A 20529-nucleotide genomic window follows, 5' to 3' on the forward strand; every position below is an offset into this window, starting at 1 on the left:
CTCCCGGAATATTGGAAATAAAAGCAAAAATAAACAAATGGGACCTAATTAAACTTAAAAGCTTCTGCACATCAAAGGAAACTATTAGCAAGGTGAAAAGACAGCCTTCAGAATGGGAGAAAATAATAGCAAATGAAGCAATCGACAAACAACTAATCTCAAAAATATACAAGCAACTCCTACAGCTCAACTCCAGAAAAATAAATGACCCAATCAAAAAATGGGCCAAAGATCTAAATAGACATTTCTCCAAAGAAGACATACAGATGGCTAACAAACACATGAAAAGATGCTCAACATCACTCATTATCAGAGAAATGCAAATCAAAACCACTATGAGGTACCATTTCACACCAGTCAGAATGGCTGCGATCCAAAAGTCTACAAATAATAAATGCTGGAGAGGGTGTGGAGAAAAAGCAACCCTCTTACACTGTTGGTGGGAATGCAAACTAGTACAGCCACTATGGAGAACAGTGTGGAGATTCCTTAAAAAACTGGAAATAGAACTGCCTTATGATCCAGCAATCCCACTGCTGGGCATACACACTGAGGAAACCAGAAGGGAAAGAGACACGTGTACCCCAATGTTCATCGCAGCACTGTTTATAATAGCTAGGACATGGAAGCAACCTAGATGTCCATCAGCAGATGAATGGATAAGAAAGCTGTGGTACATATACACAATGGAGTATTACTCAGCCATTAAAAAGAATACATTTGAATCAGTTCTAATGAGGTGGATGAAACTGGAGCCTATTATACAGAGTGAAGTAAGCCAGAAGGACAAACACCAATACAGTATACTAACGCATATATATGGAATTTAGAAAGATGGTAACGATAACCCTGTATACGAGACAGCAAAAGAGACACTGATGTATAGAACAGTCTTATGGACTCTGTGGGAGAGGGAGAGGGTGGGAAGATTTGGGAGAATGGCATTGAAACATGTGAAATGTCATGTATGAAACGAGATGCCAGTCCAGGTTCAGTGCACAATGCTGGATGCTTGGGGCTGGTGTGCTGGGACGGCCCAGGGGGATGGTATGGGGAGGGGGGAGGGAGGAGGGTTCAGGATGGGGAGCACGTGTATACCTGAAATTTAAAAAAATAAATAAATAAATAAAAAATTTAAAAAATTAAATAAAAAAAATGGAACCACCAAAAAAAAAAAAAAAAGTAATAATAATGTAAATAAAATATTAAGCTAGAAAAAAAAAAAAAAGAATCATTCCTGTGAGATTTAACTAAAACTTTGTCATTAAAAAAATGAGGGTACTCTTTATTACTTTCAGTAGTTGATGACAAGTGATAAAAGTTATAAAAAAAAAAAAATTTTAGCTATATATTTACCTCTATTAGTGAGTTTAATGCTTCATATGTTTTATGTTACCAATTAGCATTCTTTTGTTTCATCTTGAAGAACTCCTTTTAACATTCCTTTTAAAGCTGATGTAATGGTAACAAAAGCATTCAGCTTTTGTCTGGAAAACTCTTTATCTCTCTGTTAATTCCAAAGGACAACTTTGCTGGGTAGAGTATTTTTGGTTGGCAGTTTTTGCCTCTCAGCACTTTGAATACCATCCCACCATTTTCTAGCCTGCAAAGTTTTGCTGAAAAATTTGCTGATAGTCTTACGGAAATTCCCTGGTACATAACATGTTACTTTTATCTTGCTGCTTTAAAGATTCTCTTCTTGTGCTTAACTTTTAAGTTTCATTACATTGTGTCTCAGTGTGGGTCTATTTGGATTGAGCTTGTTTGGAATTTTCTGGGCTTCCTGGATCTGGATGTTCCTTTCCCTACATTAGGGAAGTTTTCAGCCATTATATCTTTGAATAGACTTTCTGCCCCCTTCTCTCTCTTATTTTCAAATCCCTGTAATGTGTAATTGATCATCTTTATTATGTCTCTTAAAAGCTCTCTTCACTCTTTTTCATTCTTTTTTTCTTTTTGCTCCCCTGATTGGATGAATACCATGCTCTGTCTTCTGGTTCATTGATCCTTTCTTCTATTTCATCTGATCTAATGTTGAATCTCTCTATTGAATTTTTAAGTTCAGTTATTGTATTCTTTAGCTCTGTGATTTCTCCTTAGTGCTTTGTTATATTTGCTATTTACTGAAATTCTAACTTTGTTCAGGTGTTACTCTCCTGATGTCAGTGAGCAGCTTTATGGCCATTATTTGGAATTCTCTATCATGTAAATCACTTATATCCATTTCACTAAGATCTGTTTTTAGAGGTTTATCTTGTTCTTCTGTTTGAAACATATTCTTCTATTTCTTCATCTTCCTCAACTCTGTATGTACTAAATAAAACAGCCACCTTCTTCTCCCAAGTCTTGACAGGGTGATCTTGTGTAGTTAAATGAGTCTTATCATTTAGCCCAGCCCAAGCTTTTAATTGTCTCTCAAAACTTTGTGATTTTCCAAGCTACTTTTTTTGCACTTGGTGGCTCCCAGTAGTTGAGAATGTGCCAAGACTGTCAGTGTTCCAAGGGAAGGATCATAGTTAGCACCTAGATGCAGGCCAGTTGGAAGATTAACCCATAGGCACCACCTGGGAAAGAGTATAGTTAAGGCCCTTCCATGGACAGACTTAGAGATGGGCAATTTTTTCCTGCTCCCTCTGTGCCAAGCCTGGGTGTATAGCTCTGGGGTGTGTGTTTTGGGGCAGAGGATAGGGAATTCTCCTATACCCACTAGGAACTGCTTCTTCATTTGCTTCAGTCCCATGGGACTTACGAATGCAAATCCTATTGGCTGTCAGAATGAAGAGGTCCTAGGTTCCATTCCTCAATCAGCAGTCTCAAAATATAGGGTTCTAGACATGTGTTCCTTCCAGGGAGATACTGATTTCTTGTTGTTGGATCAGGCTGGAGGAAGAAGATGAAGAAGGTGTCCATCGGTATCACCAGGCTCTGGGGAAGATTATTTCCATTCCCTAGATGCCTTCTCAATTAAAAGCCTCTCCCTCAGGTATCAGGTTTTAAAATATGCAGGTAAACCCCTTTCAGGGAAAGACAGAGAGAGCAACATTTTAGCTTGAGCAGAACATTATATACTTTTCAACTGGCTGCTAAGAATAGATGAAAAGAATATCTCAATGTTGTAAAATTTCCACCAGACCCTTTCCCAAAGCATACAGCTTAAGATAACTTCAGTACAAGATTATCCAGAAAGAATGAGTTCCTGTTAAGGAGGAAAGCATGCCTTTAAGCAAGATATATTGTTGATATATAATCATTAACACAGTGCCTACCTGACTGCTCAGACATAGAATATGTACCTCCTCCCTAAGGGGCCTTGAACTGCTTATCAACCTGCCTGAAGTTAACTATATCAATCTCACTGAGCATGATTTTGAGATTCATTTGTGTGTGTATCAGTAGCTCATTTCATTGCTGAGTGATATTCCAGTTATGTGTATATACCTCAGTTAATTTATTTGTTCACTATTGGGCATCTGAGTGGTTTCCAGATCTGGCTGTTACAAATAAGACTGCTAAAGGCATTCTTATGTGTCTTTTTTAAAAAAAATAAATATATTTATTTTAATTAGAGGCTAATTAAATTACAATACTGTGGTGGTTTTTGCCATACATTGACATGAATCAGCCACGGGTGTACATGTGTCCCAAACCCATCTCAAACCCCCCTCCCACCTCCCTCCCCATCCCATCACTCTAGATTCTCCCAGTGCACTGGCTTTGAGTGCCCTGTTTTATGCATCAAACTTGGACTGGGCATCTATTTCACATATGGTATTATACATATTTCAATGCTGTTCTCTCAAATCATCCCACCCTCGCCTTCTCCCACAGAGGCCAAAAGACTGTTCTTTATATATGTCTCTTTTGCTGTCTTGCATATAGGGTCATCGTTACAATCTTTCTAAATTCCATATATATGCCTTAATGTACTATATTGGTGTTTTTCTTTCTGACTTACTTCACTCTGTATAATAGGCTCCAGTTTCATCCACCTCATTAGAACTGATTCAAATGTGTTCTTATTAAAAACTGAGTAATATTCCATTGTGTATATGTACCAAAGCTTTCTTATCCATTCATCTGCCAGTGGATATCCAGGTTGTTTCCATGTCCTAGCTATTGTAAACAGTGCTGCGATAAACACTGGGGTACACGGACATGTGTCTTTCAATTCTGGTTTCTTCAATGTGTATGCCCAGCAGTGGAATTGCTGGGTTGTATGGCTTTCTCCTTGGAAGGAAAGTTATGACCAACCTAGATAGCATATTGAAGAGCAGAGACATTACTTTGCTAACAAAGGTCCGTCTAGTCAAGGCTATGGTTTTTCCAAGTGGTCATGTATGGATGTGAGAGTTGGACTGTGAAGAAAGCTGAGCGCCAAAGAATTGATGCTTTTGAACTGTGGTGTTGGAGAAGACTCTTGAGAGTCCCTTGGACTACAATGAGATCCAACCAGTCCATTCTAAAGGAGATCAGCCCTGGGTGTTCTTTGGAAGGAATGATGCTGAAGCTGAAACTCCAGTACTTTGGCCACCTCATGCGAAAAGTTGACTCATTGGAAAAGACTCTGATGCTGGGAGGGATTGGGGGCAGGAGGAAAAGGGGACGACAGAGGATGAGATTACTGGATGTCATCACCGACTCGATGGATATAAGTTTGAGTGAATTCCGGGAGTTGGTGATGGACAGGGGGCCTGGCATGCTGTGATTCATGGGGTCGCAAAGAGTCGGACAGGACTGAGCAACTGAACTGAACTGAACTGAACTGATGGCAGTTCTATTTCCAGTTTTTAAGAAATCTCCACACTGTTCTCCATAGTGGCTGTACTAGTTTGCATTCCCACCAACAGTGTAAGAGGGTTCCTTTTTCTCCACACCCTCTCCAGGACTTGTTTGTAGACTTTTTGATAACAGCCATTCTGACTGGTGTGAGATGGTACCTCATGTGGTTTTGATGTGCATTTCTCTGATAATGAATGATGTTGAGCATCTTTTCATGTGTTTGTTAGCCATCTGTATGTCTTCTTTGGAAAAATGTCTGCTTAATTCTTTAGCCCATTTTTTGATTGGGTCGTTTATTTTTCTGGTATTGAGCTGCATGAACTGCTTATATATTTTTGAGATTAATTCTTTGTCAGTTGCTTCATTTGCTGTAATTTTCTCCCATTATGAAGGCTGTCTTTTCACCTTGCTTATAATTTCCTTAGTTGTGCAAAAGCTTTTAAGCTTACTTAGGTCCCATTTGTTTATTTTTGCTTTAATTTCCATTACTCTGGAAGGTGGGTCATAGAGGATCTTGCTGTGATATATGTCACAGAGTGTTTTGCCTATGTTTTCCACTAGGAGTTTTACAGTTTCTGGTCTTACATTTAGATCTTTAATCTATTTTGAATTTATTTTTGTGTATGGTGTTAGAAAGTGTTCTAGTTTCATTCTTTTTTTTTTTTTTTTTTTTTTTATTTTTAAACTTCATTCTTTTACAGGTGGTTGACCAGTTTTCCCAGCACCACTTGTTAAAGAGATTGTCTTTTCTCTACTGTATATTTTTGCTTCCTTTGTCAAAGATAAGGTGTCCATAGGTGTGTGGATTTATCTCTGGGCTTTCTATTTTGTTCCATTGGTCTATATTTCTGTCTTTGTGCCAGTATCATACTGTCTTGATGACTGTAGTTTTGTAGTAGAGTCTGAAGTCAGGTAGGTTGATTCCTCTAGTTCCATTCTTCTTTCTCAAAATTGCTTTGGCTCTTTGAGGTTTTTTGTATTTCCATACAAATTGTGAGATTATTTGTTCAAGTTCTCTTAAAAATACCATTGGTAGCTTGATAGGGATTGCATTGAATCTATAGATTACTTTGGGTAGTATACTCGTTTTCACTATATTGATTCTTCTGATCCATGAACATGGTATATTTCTCCATCTATTTGTGTCATCTCTGATTTCTTTCATCAGTATTTTATAGTTTTCTATATATAGATCTTTTGTTTCTTTAGGTAGATTCCTTAGTATTTTGTTCTTTTCATCACAATAGTGAATGGGATTGTTTTCTAATTTCTCTATTTTCTCACTGTTAGTGTATAGGAATGCAAGGGATTTATGTGTATAATTTTATATCCTGCAACTTTACTATATTCATTAATTAGCTCTAGTAGATTTCTGGTGGTGTCTTTAGAGTTTTCTGTGTAGAGGATCATGTCATCTGCAAACAGTTTTACTTCTTCTTTTCCAATCTGAATTCCTTTTATTTCTTTTTCTTTTCTGATTGCTGTGGCTAAAGCTTCCAAAACTCTGTTGACAATAGTAGTGAGAGTGGGCACCCTTGTCTTGTTCCTGACTTTAGGGGAAATGCTTTCAAATTTTCACCATTAGGGATAATGTTTGCTATGGGTTTATTATATTTGGCTTTTATTATGAAAGTGAAAGTGGAGAGTGAAAAAGTTGGCTTAAAGCTCAACATTCAGAAAACGAAGATCATGGCATCCGGCCCCACCACTTCATGGGAAATAGATGGGGAAAGAGTGGAAACGGTGTCAGACTTTATTTTTCTGGGCTCCAAAATCACTACAGATGGTGACTGCAGCCATGAAATTAAAAGACGCTTACTCCTTGGAAGGAAAGTTATGACCAACCTAGATAGCATATTGAAAAGCAGAGACATTACTTTGCCAACAAAGGTTCATCTAGTCAAAGCTATGGTTTTTCTTGTGGTTATGTATGGATGTGAGAGTTAGACTATGAAGAAGGCTGAGCACCGAAGAATTGATGCTTTTGAACTGTGGTGTTGGAGAAGACTCTTGAAAGTCCCTTGGACTGCAAGGAGATCCAACCAGTCCATTCTGAAGGAGATCAGCCCTGGGATTTCTTTGGAAGGAATGATGCTAAAGCTGAAACTCCAGTACTTTGGCCACCTCATTTGAAGAGTTGACTCATTGGAAAAGACTCTGATGCTGGGAGGGATTGGGGGCAGGAGGAGAAGGGGACGACAGAGGATGAGATGGCTGGATGGCATCAATGACTCGATGGACATGAGTCTGAGTGAATTCTGGGAGTTGGTGATGGACAGGGAGGCCTGGCGTGCTGCGATTCATGGGGTCGCAAAGAGTTGGACACGACTGAGCGACTGATCTGATCTGATCTGATCTGATGTTGAGGTATGTCCCTTCTGTGCATGCTTTCTGGAGAGTTTTTATCATAAGTGGGTGATGAATTTTGTCAAAGGCTTTCTCTGCATCTATTGAGATAATCATATGGTTTTTATCTTTCAATTCGTTAATGTGGTGTATCACATTGATTGACTTATGAATATTGAAGAATCCTTGCATCCCTGGGATAAAGCCCACTTAGTCATGATGTATAATCTTTTTAATATGTTGTTGGATTCTGTTTGCTAGAATTTTTTTGAGAATTTTTACATCTATATTCATCAGTGATATTGGCCTGAAGTTTTCTTTTTTTGTGGCATCTTTGGTTTCGGTTTTAGGGTGATGGTAGTCTCATAGAATGAGTTTGGGAGTTTACCTTCCTCTGAAATTTTCTGGAAGAATTTGAGTAGGATAGGTGTTAGCTCTTCTCTAAATTTTTGGTAGAATTCACCTGTGAAGCCATCTGGTCCTGGGTTTTTGTTTGTTGGAAGATTTTTGATTATAGTTTCAATTTCTGTGCTTGTGATGGATCTGTTAAGATTTTATATTTCTTCCTGGTTCAGTTTTGGAAGGTTATATGTTTTTTTATGGATATGTGGTTTCACTTTTCTTAGATAAATACATAAGAGTAGATATCTAGGATCATAGTTAAATATAACTGGATCATTGGTGGTATGCGTTCAGTTTTAGAGAAACTGCAGGACCTTTTCATATAGTGTTTGTATTGTTTTATACTTCCACTGTAACAGTGTATAACAGTTACAGTTGCTCCATAATCTTAATGAACAATCTTTGGTGTTGTCATCTTCTTTACTTCAGCCATTCTGGTGCACAGGTAGTGATATCTTGCAGCACTTCTTGTATTACTTAAAATCAGGAATGTTTACATCATCAAAGTCTGGTGTCATGGTGAATTTTTTTTTTGTATTGCTACTGAATCACCCCAGAATTTAGCAGCTTAAACCACTCTTGTATACATTCACATACCATTTCAGAGGACTGAGAACCCAGAAGTGACTTAGCTGTGTGGTTGTGGTTCCATCTTTCATGAGATTATAGTCAAGTTTGAGCTGCATCATCTGAAACTTGACTGAGATTGAGGGATCTGTTCCGGGATCCTTACATGGTAGCCAGCGGGTCTCCACTCTTCATTGGCGCTTGGCCGGGGACTTCAGTGTCTCACTACATGCCTGATATCCTCATAAGATATGAGTTGATTGAGAGACAGAGGGAAAGGGATGGAGGGAAAGAAGGAATTGAGACAGAACCCGCAGTATTTCACAATGTAATCTTGGATGGGACATCCTATCACTTCTGCCATATCTGGGCATACACAAACCAACTCTGGTAGAATGTGGAGGAGATGAAACAAAGGTGTAAGTAACAGTAGGTGGGACCTCTGGGGGCTGTTTTGAAGTCTGGCTACCACATGTGGAAGAAGATAGAAGCAGCTACTGACAAGGGAGAGAAATTGTTGTCTGGGCTGATTGGAATATCAATCAGCTGAAGTGTTTCTGTGAAGCTTGCTGAAGCTGGCCATCCTGTGTCCAAGTTCTAGTCTACTGCTTCCTAGCCTGCTGGAATCGTTGGACCAGGGGGTTTAAATCTGAGCCTCAGTTTCTGCAGATATAGAATGGTGGTGTGATTAAATGAAATCATACATGTACAGCACTAAGTACATAAGGGCCCAGGTAGAGGGTGGTTACCAGTGCTTCATACAAATTGCAGTTTTATGCCCTTCACCCGATGTAATTTTATCTCATTTCAGTGTCAAGGACTAGATGTGCCAAAGCCCATCTGGGAAGATCCTGATGGACTACTGATAAACCCTTGGAAAAGACCAGCTTCAGATTCATTTTCTGTTTGTTTCCTGATATTTGGGAAGTTTTATTCTATCACTGTGTGTCACTTGCCCTATTAATCATGGCTCTTCCTCTAATGGTTTGTTGTGAAATGTTAATGCTTATTCCATGATCTAGGAACTGTTAGCATACTTCCCTCTTGCCTGAATTATTTTGGTGATATAATCAGGCTCATAAGAATAAGTAACACTGCTTTTAATTTGGTATTAACTTTGGACTAACAGTGAGTCATAATAGACTAATTTAAAAGGGACAAGTGTATAAAACTATGTGCTTATTTATATTTTTATATCTGTATTTATAAGTATTCTATTTACATTTTTTTATATATTAATAACTTTCCCCCACTTTTTAATAGTTCATTTCTTTTTAATAAACATACACACATTACAACCCCAGTAGGGACAAAACAGTGTTCAGTTAAAAGCCTTTCTATCTCCTCTTCATCTAGGTTCTATCCCCGGATGCTTTTAAAACCAGATGTATTCTGAGTAACAACCTAACATATGACATTGTACAAAACCTGGTTAAAAGTCAACTGCAAAGTATTTACAATTTAAAACCAAAAAACACAAAGTTTTAAATTTTCTTATTGAAGTATTGTATGCACATAGAAATTACAAAAAGTATAAGTTTAGAGCCTAATGAATTCTCATAATTCATCACTGATAATCATCATTGACAGAAATTAAAAACTATGACATTACCAGATGCCCAGAAGTCCCTTTCCTCCCCGCTCCTTGTACTAACCTTCCTTCTCTCCAAAGGCAACCACAACTGTAGTTTCTAACATCTTAGATTTGTTTTTTTTCCATTCTTGAACTTTGTATACATGTAATCATATAGTATATATTCTTGTATGTCTGACTTCTTTTGCATATAGATAGAGACAGAGAGAAAGACCGAAAAAGAGATAGAGACTGAGACAGAGACAGATATAGAGATAGATATGGAGATAGAGATAGATCCAGCTTTCCAGGGTTATTAAGTCTTTCCAAAGAACAACCTTTTGGCTTTATTAATTCTTTCTATTGTTATTTGTCTATTTCACGAAGCTCTGATCTTACCTTTATAAATGCTTACTATATTTGATTATAGATCTATCATCTCACTGATTTTTCTTTAACTGTTCTTTGTCCTTTTTTTTCCCCTTCTTATCTTTTGGTTAAAATTGCTATTCTTTTTAACCGGTTAATATGTGTACTTGAATCGGGGTGGGCAAACCTTTCTGCAAAAGGACAGACACTCTAGGAGAAGGCAGTGGCACCCCACTCCAGTACTCTTGCCTGGAAAATCCCATGGACGGAGGAGCCTGGTAGGCTGCAGTCCATGGGGTCACGAAGAGTCAGACACGACTGAGCGACTTCACTTTCACTTTTCACTTTCCTGCATTGGAGAAGGAAATGGCAACCCACTCCAGTGTTCTTGCCTGGAGAATCCCAGGGATAGGGGAGCCTAGTGGTCTGCTGTCTGTGGCGTCGCACAGAGTCGGACACGACTGAAGCGACTTAGCAGCAGCAGTAAACACATTAGGCTTGGCAAGCCGTGTGCAGTCTCTGTTACATATTCTTTTTTTAACTATTTAAAAATGTAAAAGCTGTTCTTATCCTGTGCACTGCACAAAAACGGGCAGGCTGGAATTGGCCTGCAGGCTATAATTTGCCAACACCCAAGTTAGATTATTGATGTTCAGTTCAGCCTTTTCAAATATTTATATTGAAGACTAGACATTTCTGCTAAACTGACAAGCTTTTAAGGATTTTTCTGTTTATCTTTTTGTCACTAATTTCTAACACACAACACAAAACAAGGCAAGGGCAAGCACTAATTCAGCTAGTAAAGATACACAAACCACCTTTGGATTCAGTATATACAGACAGTGAAAAGAAGAGTAGCCAGAGGTGCCAGGCCCTAGGTCCTCATCCCTCACACCAAAAAGGTGGACACTGAAACACTGGAGCCACATGTCTGCAATGTGAGCCATGGGATCCCCATGGCTGAGGAGTCAGCTCTAGGGTGCACTTAAATCTATACTATTTTCATCTGCTGGTTCTATCAGTTACTGAAAGCACCTGTTCAAACCTCCAACTGTGATTATGGATGTGTATGTTTCTCCTTTATTTTCTTTTGGCTTTTGCTTTATATACTTTGAGGTTAAGAACATTTAGTCTTGTCACATCTTCCTGTTGGACTGTGATTCCATTATCATAATCAACACTTTTTCTTCTAACTTTATTAAAATTTTATTTTCTTTAAAGTCTGCTTTCCCAAAATGAGTATTTCTATATTCATTTGGTTAGTGTTCGCACTGTGTTTTTCTTTTTACTTTCAACCTTCCTGACACCTTGTATTTAAGATGTAGCTCTTCTAAGCAATATATAATTAGGGTTTTTTTATTCAGGCTGATAATCTATCTATAACATGGAGTATTTAGTTTACCCACGTTGAATGTGATAACTGATATATTTGGTTATAGACCTAATATCGCACTGTTTTTTTTTTTATTGTTAATTGAAGGATAATTGCTTTACACTGTTGTGTTGGTCCATCACACTGTTTTTCCTATCTGCTCTTTGTTCCATTTTTTCATCCTTCTTGACTTATTTTGTGTAAATCAAGATATTATTTATTTTTCACTTTCTGATTTCTTAGCCATGAATCCCTTAGTATTGTTTAGCAGTAACTATAGAGATTATAACATGCACACTTGAAAACAGAGTTCCCCCTTAAATTAGTGCCTCTGCCACACTTCAGATAGTTCATGGAACTCAGAATTTAACTCCATTTACCCCCTCCTGACTTTTGTGCTAATTCTGTCCCATAATTTGATTCCATTTTAAACCCCATAAAGCAAGCATCATTCTCTATGAAATTAGTACTTACTTAGACATTTTAGAAACTTTCCACTGCTTTTTTATTCTTTCCTGGACCTCTGGGCTCCAATCTGGGATTATTTCCTTCTGTCTAAAGAACCCCCTTAAGTATTTTCCTTAGTGTGGTACACTGGCAATAAATGCTGTCAGACTTTACCTGGATTTTTTTTAAATTTTGCTTTTACCTTGGAGGAGAATTTTTACAAGATACAGGGATCTAGACTGTCATTTGTTTTCTTTCAGTGCTTTGAATATGTCATTCCATCTTCTTTTGGCATTCATTATTCCATTAAGGAGTCAATTGTGTATCTTCTTATTGCTCATCTGAAGGTAATATGTTTTTTTTTACCTCTTCCTGGCTCTAAAATTCTGTTCTTCCTAATAGATTTCCAGCATTTCTTTGGGGTTCACATGTGTGTAAGTCACTTATTTGTGTCCGACTCTGTGACCTTATAGATTGTAGCCCACCAGGCTCATCTGTCCATGGAATTTGCCAGGCAAGAATACTGGAGTGGGCAGCCATTCCCTTTTCCAGGGGATCTTCCCAACCCAGGGGTTGAACCTGGGTCTCCCACATTGTAGACAGATGTCATTTCTGAATCTGTGGCTTGATCTCTTTCATGAATTTTAGAAAATTCTCTCAATATATTTTTTTAAATATTTTTTCTTTCTGGGAGTCAATTATACATATTTTGGATACAATGCTCCTTGCCTGTGCTTATGCTTATAGATTTACACTTATTTTCTTATTCACCACCCTCCTGCCCCTGCTCTGTTTGTGTGTGTGTGTGTGTGTGCGCACGCACACACATGAGCTTCAGACAGGAGTTTTCCTTCTGACCTGTCTTCCAGTTTATCAGTTTTCTTTATGTGAGTACCAAGTCAACTCTCAAACCTACCCATTGAGTTTTTAGTTATTCTGTTTTTCACTTCTAGAGTTTCCATTTGGCTTATTTTACATTTCCCAGTTCTCTACCAAAATTCTTTAACTTCAACGTATTTGTTATAATTAAAGTATATGTTTGTTGAGATCTGTTTTTCTGTTCCTACTGTTTGGTTTTCTGTTATTTCTCTGTCTGTCTTAATTTCTCATCTTCCTGATCATTTTAATAAATGCTGGATATAGGATTATATATTAAAATTTTAAGGTACAAATTTAGGCTCTGGATGAGTTTATCATTTTCCAGAGAGGATTCAATTTGCTTATTTCAGGCAGTTTGGATTGGGGTATTAACAATGCAAGACTACTTTAATAAAATAATCTGAGATTTAAGTGATCTGAAGTTGGACTTATTTCCATAGTATGACTGCTCTACTTCTAATTCACTCTGACTCTTGAGATGTCATCCTTTCAGGTCCCAACTAAGAGCTCAGGTTGTTGACCAAGGTCTGTTCTTCTCCATGAACCTTGAATTCAGTTTTTGTCTTCCAAGATCAAGATTTGTTGAAAGATCTGCCCACTTTTCAGCCTCTCAGCCACTGTTCTCATCATTGGTGATACTCCCAGTAGGGAAAGTGACTCTCAGTGCAAGTCTCACCTCCCCTGTCGTCGATCTCCTCCCAGATCTTAGCCTTAAAATTCCGCACTGCCCTTGTGTTCTCAGATGTTATCAAAGAGGCTTCTTTCTTATACCTTGCCATGTTTTCTAAGTTATTCCAATGTGTGTTAGTCTGAAACAACCTAGTCTTCCATTGCCAGAAACAAACCTCCCAAGTATGATTTGAATTTGTTTACTGTGATATCAGTGATCAACACTTCAGTATTAAAATAAGCATACAGTAGTTTTATGTATGGTATTTTTAATTAAAAAATCCCTAATTGGCTGATGTCAGCATTTAGCTTTTCTTAAAATAGTATTACTTAACTCACGTGTGGGAAAAATGTGGTTGTAAATATTGCCTATTTAATTCCCAGGTTGATTACGTCCTTCAAAAACAGAAGTTGTACATTAGACAGTTAATGTGACAGATATCAACATCAGCTATGTCACTTTGCAGTGTTGTTGTTTATTCAGATGAATTGTGTACAGGATGTATGTTCCATTGCTATTAGATGTCATACATTTTGGCAGCAAAGGGAACTTTTCAAAACTATGAACACTGATTGTCTGCCATGGTTTACATTTTACAAGTCATGTTAGAAAATTCAGTTAATTTTGTTAACCATCTAAATCCTGACCAATTTATTTTAAACAGCTCCACGTGACAGTAGTATTAAGAATGACTTCCCATGTTGAGAGGCATGTGGCATGTTTCCAGGTCTACTTTTTTGCAATGTTAAAAGCATTTATTGAACAAGTGCTATGGTAAATAAAGTGAAAGTGAAGTCGCTCAGTCAAGTCCAACTCTTTGCAATACCACGGACTGTAGCCTATCAGGCTCCTCTGTCCATGGCATTTTCCAGGCAAGAGTACTGGAGTGGGTTGCCATTTCCTTCAAAAACGAATATAAATCAACTCCTTCCCTAAGAGGAATTATAGTCTAGTAGGCATGACAAAATGAACATTACCCACCTTCCTCTTTTGTCCTCTTGCTGCTTACAATCCTCCTTTGCTGTCTCTTGTAACAGGATATCTTTGTCTTCTGTTCCTTATATTCTCTTGGTCCAGCTCCTTGTGTTTCTGTGTGTGTTTATTACTGGAGGCCTCTAAAAGCCTGCCCCAGGTCTGCAGCCCCTTGTATCTCCCTGAGGCTAAAATCAACTTGCCAGGGCTTTGCAAGTGAAGATTGAAAAACAGTAGAGCAAAGTTTCAGAATAACCCTGTCAATCTAGCCAGAGATGCTGATATGAAATCTAGGTTATTCTGTCTTTGCTTGCCAAACATTGCAAGCCAAAACCAGTGATGACTGGAATATTAGGAGGTATGCAGATCACTGGATTCAAACTGGTGATTTTGGTGGAGGGTCATCTAGATGTTTAACTTAGGCTGAGATAAATGAGCTGTGTTCATAATAATGTTCTCCTGTAATGGAGACTGACTCCATGAATATCCAGAAAGGCCCATTGATATCAATACCAGCACTGCTTCCACAGTATGGTTCCCCACGTCCTCCACAGAGATAGCTCAGTGCTCGGGGTGTGAACCTCATCCTTCATCACTTCCTGCCCATGTGCAGTCTCACTTGTGACTAGAGAAAGGTAGAGGGGTGGGAGGAGGGCCCTGCTCCAGAGCCACAGCCTCAGACCCTTCATGCAGTGCTGCGGCAGCCACTTGGGAATGTAGAGATCAGAGTTCCTACTTAATTAATAGATGTTTGGCCTCAGGCATAGATTAAACCATTTCAGAAAATGAATCTGAAAAACTCGTTCATTGTTCTGCACTTTCAACAGTTGGTTCCATAATTTCAGGCCTCAGTTCCCAGTGGATGGGTGATGGTGGGAGGTGGGGGGCGGCGAGCATGAAGGTGCCTTGGTGGCTTTCTCCCCAGGAAACTCCTGGCCATGCCATACTTGCAGATTCTACACTGCTCATGCACCTGCACGTTGGGAACTGCCCGCGGCCCTGCCCTGTCAGGATATAGGCCCAAGGGGCAGCTGTCGTCTGCCCACCTGAGCCTGGGTTGGTGCTCAGAAGAGGGCGGCTGGGGTTTCAGACGCAAGCAGCCCTGCAAAACTGAATGCGTGCACGGCCGCGGTCCCCAGTGCACCCCCGTGTGTCCGTGTGTCCCCCACACCCTTCACCATGCAGGCACCCTTCTGCGTCCGTGCCTGCCCTGGAGGGAGACAGAGTAATAGCTGCCCTCGGGAGCCTAGGTGTGCACATACAACAGTGCACACACACATACACACACTGCACAGTCGCCATCCATACCCACCACACACACCACATAGCATATTCACCCTGCACGCCCACCATTCAACCCCTGCCAGACAGCACACACGCTCATCACATAATATACATCACACATACACACACACACAACATGTGCACACATCTCACATGCACACCCACTTTACATGCATTCACGTGCCGCCTTGTGCACACACATCTCACCACATATAATGTGCACATAGGACATACAACATACATGTCACACACCAATCACATGCACCACACATGCCATGCAACCTAGCACATAATACACCCCACACACCATACAAGGCATATTTACTACACATGCAAAAGTGTACACACCACAAATGCTTGGAAAGTCTGCAGACCGTGTCAGACCTTGTCTGACATATGCCACACAAGGCACCAGAAATACTCATTACACATGCACATACCAGAGACAGAACCCTATACCCACTCCACCCCCTTCCCGTATATAAGGCACACACGCACATTATAGCCCATGCACGTAGCACACACACAACACACGAGCTCACTCCACACCACAGGTCTGTCAGCACCTGCCCCTGCCTCTGCCTTTGATGCTGTATCCTGGCTCTTCCCTGTCCCTTCTGACCACTTCCCAAGCACCCTTGTGAATGAGGGCAGGGTAAGGGCCTCATCTGGACAGAAACAGGAAAGGAATAGGAATGAGGAAAGGAATGCAGATGTTTCAGTTAGGATTGAAAATATGTATGTATCTTATATATATGTATGTACATACAAATATTTTAAAATGATACACACACATAACTTTTATTTTTATGTATAATTTGCTATTTCTGAAACAAAAATTCAATTTGTGTCTCCAGCATCAATTCAGTTCAGTCGCTCAGTTGTGTCTGACTCTGCGACCCCATGAATTGCAGCACACCAGGCTTCCCTGTCCATGACCAACTCCCAGAGCTTGCTCAAACTCATGACCATTGAGTAGGTGATGCCATCCAACCATCTCATCCTCTGTCCTCCCCTTCTCCTGCCTTCAAACTTTCCCAGCATCAGGGTCTTTTCCAATAATTCAGTTCTTCACATCAGGTGGCCACAGTATTGGAGTTTCAGCGTCAGCATCAGTCCTTCCAATGAATATTCAGGACTGATTTCTTTTAGGATGGACCAGTTGGATCTCCTTGCTGTCCAAGGGACTCCCAAGAGTCTTCTCCAACACCACAATTCAAAAGCATCAATTCTTCGGTTCTCAACTTTCTTTATGGTCCAACTCTCACATCCATACATGACTACTGGAAAAAATCACAGCTTTGACTATACAAATCTTTGTCAGTAATGTCTCTGCTTTTTAATATGCTATCTAGGTTTGTCATAGCTTTTCTCTCAAGGAGCAAGCGTCTTTTAATTTCATGGCTGCAGTCACAGTCCACAGTGATTTTGGAGCCCAAGAAAATAAAGTCTGTCACTGTTTCCATTGTTTCCCCATCTGTTTGCCATGAAGTGATGGGACCAGATGCCATGATCTTAGTTTTCTGAATGTTGAGTTTTAAGCCAACTTTTTCACTCTCCTCTTTCACTTTCATCAAGAAGCTCTTTAGTTCCTCTTTGCTTTCTGTCATAAGGGTGGTATCATCTGAATATCTGAGGTTATTCATATTTCTCCCAGCAATCTTGATTGCAATTTGTGCTTCAACCAGTCCAGCATTTCACATGATGTACTCTGCATGTAAGTTAAATAAGCAGGGTGACAATGTACAGCCTTAACATATTCCTTTTCCTATTTTAACCAGTGTGGATATTGTTCCATGTCCAGTTCTAACTGTTGCTTCTTGACCTGCATACAGATTTCTCAGAAGGAAGGTAAAATCTTGATTGCAATTTGTGCTTCAACCAGTCCAGCATTTCGCATGATGTACTCTGCATGTAAGTTAAATAAGCAGGGTGACAATTTACAGCCTTAACATATTCCTTTTCCTGTTTGGAACCAGTGTGGACATTGTTCCATGTCCAGTTCTAACTGTTACTTCTTGACCTGCATACAGATTTCTCAGAAGGAAAGTAAAATGGTCTGGTATTCCCATTTCTTTAAGAATTTTCCACAGTTTGTTGTCATCCACACAGTCAAAGGATTTAGCCTAGTCAATGAAGCAGATATTTTTCTGGACTCTCTTGCTTTTTCTATGATCTAACAGATGTTGGCAATTTGATCTCTGGTTCATCTACCTTTTCTAAATCCCAACTTGAACATCTGGAAGTTCACGGTTCACATACTATTGAAGCCTGGCTTGAAGAATTTTGAGCATTCCTTTGCTAGTGTTGTGTGGTAATTTGAGCATTCTTTGACATTCTTTTTCTTTGGGATTGGAATGAAAACTGACCTTTTCCAGTCCTGTGGCCACTGCTGAGTTTTCCAAATTTGCTGGCATATTGAGTGCAGCACTTTCACAGCATCGTCTTTTAGGATTTGAAATAGCTCAACTGAAATTCCATCACCTCCACTAGCTTTGTTCATATTGATGTTTCCTAAGGCCCACTTGACTTTGCACTCAAGGATGTCTGGCTCTAGGTGAGTGATCACACCATCGTAGTTATCTGGGTCATTAAGATCTTTTTGTGTATTTCTTCTGTGTATTCTTGCCACCTCTTCTTATTCTGCTTCTGTTGGATCCATAACGTTTCTGTCCTTTATTGTGCCCATGAAATGTTCCCTCGGTATCTCTAATTTTCTTGAAGAGATCTCTATCTAGTCTTTCCCATTCTATTGTTTTTCTCTATTTTTTTTTGCATTGATCACTTAGGAAGGCCTTATCTCTCCTTGCTGTTCTTTGGAACTCTGCATTCAGATGGATATATCTTTCATTTTCTCCTTTGCCTTTCACTTCTCTTCTTTTCTCAGCTATTTGTAAGCCCGTCTCAGACAACCATTTTGCCTTTTTGCAGTTCTTTTTCTTGGGGATGGTTGTGATCACTGCCTCCTATACAATGTTACGAACCCCCATCCATAGTTCTTTAGGCACTCTTATCAGATCTAATCCCTTGAATCTTTTTGTTACTTCTACTATATACCTGAGTGGTCTAGTGGTTTTCCTACTTTATTCAATTTAAGTCTGAATTTTGCAATAAGGAGTTCATGATCTGAGCCACAGTCAGCTCCTGTTCTTGTTTTTCCTGATGGTATAAGGCTTCTTCATCTTCAGCTGCAAAGAAAATAATCAATCTGATTTCAGTATTGACCATCTTGTGTTGTCCATGGGTAGAGCCATCTCTTGCATTGTTGGAAGAAAGTGTTTGCTATGACTCTTGGCAAAACTCTGTTAGGCTTTGCCCACTTTATTTTGTACTCCAAGGCCAAACTTGCCTGTTACTCCAGGTATCTCTTGACTTCCTACCTTTGCTTTCCAGTCCCCTTTGATGAAAATGTCATATTTTTTGGTGTTAGTTCTAGGAAATCTTGTAGGTCTTCATAGAATCATTCAACTTCAGCTTCTTTGGCATTAGTGGTTGGAGCATAGACTTGGATTACTGTGATGTTGAATGTTTGCCTTGGAAACAAACAGAGATTGTGCTGTCATTTTTGAGATTGTGCCCAAGTACTGCATTTTAGACTCTTCTGTTGACTATGAAGGCTGCTCTATCTCTTCTAAAGGCATTCTTGCCCACAGTAGTAGATATAATGGTCATCTGAATTAAATTTGCCCATTCTGATCCATTTTAGTTCACTGATTCCTAAAATGTTGATGTTCACTCTTGCCATCTCCTGTTTGATCACTTCCAATTTAGCTTGATTCATGGACCTAACATTCCAGGTTCCTGTGCAATTTTGTTCTTTGCATCATCAGACTGTACTTTCATAACCAGTAACATCCACATCTGAGCATTGTTTTTGCTTTGACTCAGCCTCTTCATTCCTTCTGGAGCTATTTCTTTGCTCTTCTCCAGTAGCATATTGGGCACCTGCTGACCTGGGGAGTTCATCTTCCAGTGTCATATCTTTTTGCCTTTTAACACTGTTCCTGGGGTTCTCAAGGCAAGAATACTGAAGTAGTTTGCTATTCTCTTCTCCAGTGGACCATGTTTTGTCAGAACTCTCCACCATGACCCGTCCTTCTTGTGTGGCCCTACATGGCATGGCTCATAGTTTTATTGAGTTAGACAAGGCTGTAATCCATGTGATCAGTTTGGTTAGTTTTATGTAATTGTGGTTTCCATTCTGTCTTCCCTTTGATGGGTAAAGATAAAAGGCTTCCTGATGGGAGGGACTGGCTATGGGGGAATCTGGGTCTTGCTCTGATGGGTGGAGCCATGTTCAGTAAATCTTTAATCCAATTTTCTGTAGATGAGTGGGGCTTGTAGTTTGGCCTCCTTGTAGTTTGGCCTCAGGTAGGGGTACTATGGTAGGGGTAATGGCATTAATGGCAACCTCCTTCAAAAGGACTTATGCCAGCACACTGCAGCTCCCAGGACTGTTGAATTCAGTGCCCCAACCTCACAGAAGGCCACTGTCGACCCACACCTTTGCCAGAGACTCCTGGACACTCACCGGCAAATCTGGGTTAGTCTCTTGTGGGATCACTCTGCCTTTCTCCTGGGTCCTGGTGCACACAACATTTTGTTTGTGTGCTCCAGGAGTCTGTTTCCGCAGTTCTGTGGAAGTTCTATAACGAAATCCCACTGGCCTTCAAAGTCAAATGCCCTGGGGGTTCTCAGTCCCTTTGCCATATCTCCCAGTTGGGAAATCTGTGGTGGGCCCTAGAGCTTTTGCAACAGTGTGAGAACATCTTTGGTATAATTGCCCTCCAGTTTGTGGATCTACTACTTGGCGGCTTTGTGGTGGGGCTGATGGCGACTCCTCCAAGAGGACTTAGGCCACGTGCTGTG

General features: G+C 39.7%; 1 protein-coding gene across 2 annotated transcripts in view; it reads left to right on the forward strand.

Moving 5' to 3' along the window:
• OTUD7A (OTU deubiquitinase 7A) overlaps positions 1–20529 on the forward strand; it is a 403690-nt gene that overhangs the window by 265270 nt on the left and 117891 nt on the right. The gene's annotated exons all lie outside the window — the stretch shown is intronic.

The sequence above is a fragment of the Bos indicus x Bos taurus genome, chromosome 21 (genome assembly GCF_003369695.1).
Source record: "Bos indicus x Bos taurus breed Angus x Brahman F1 hybrid chromosome 21, Bos_hybrid_MaternalHap_v2.0, whole genome shotgun sequence".
NCBI lineage: Eukaryota > Metazoa > Chordata > Mammalia > Artiodactyla > Bovidae > Bos > Bos indicus x Bos taurus.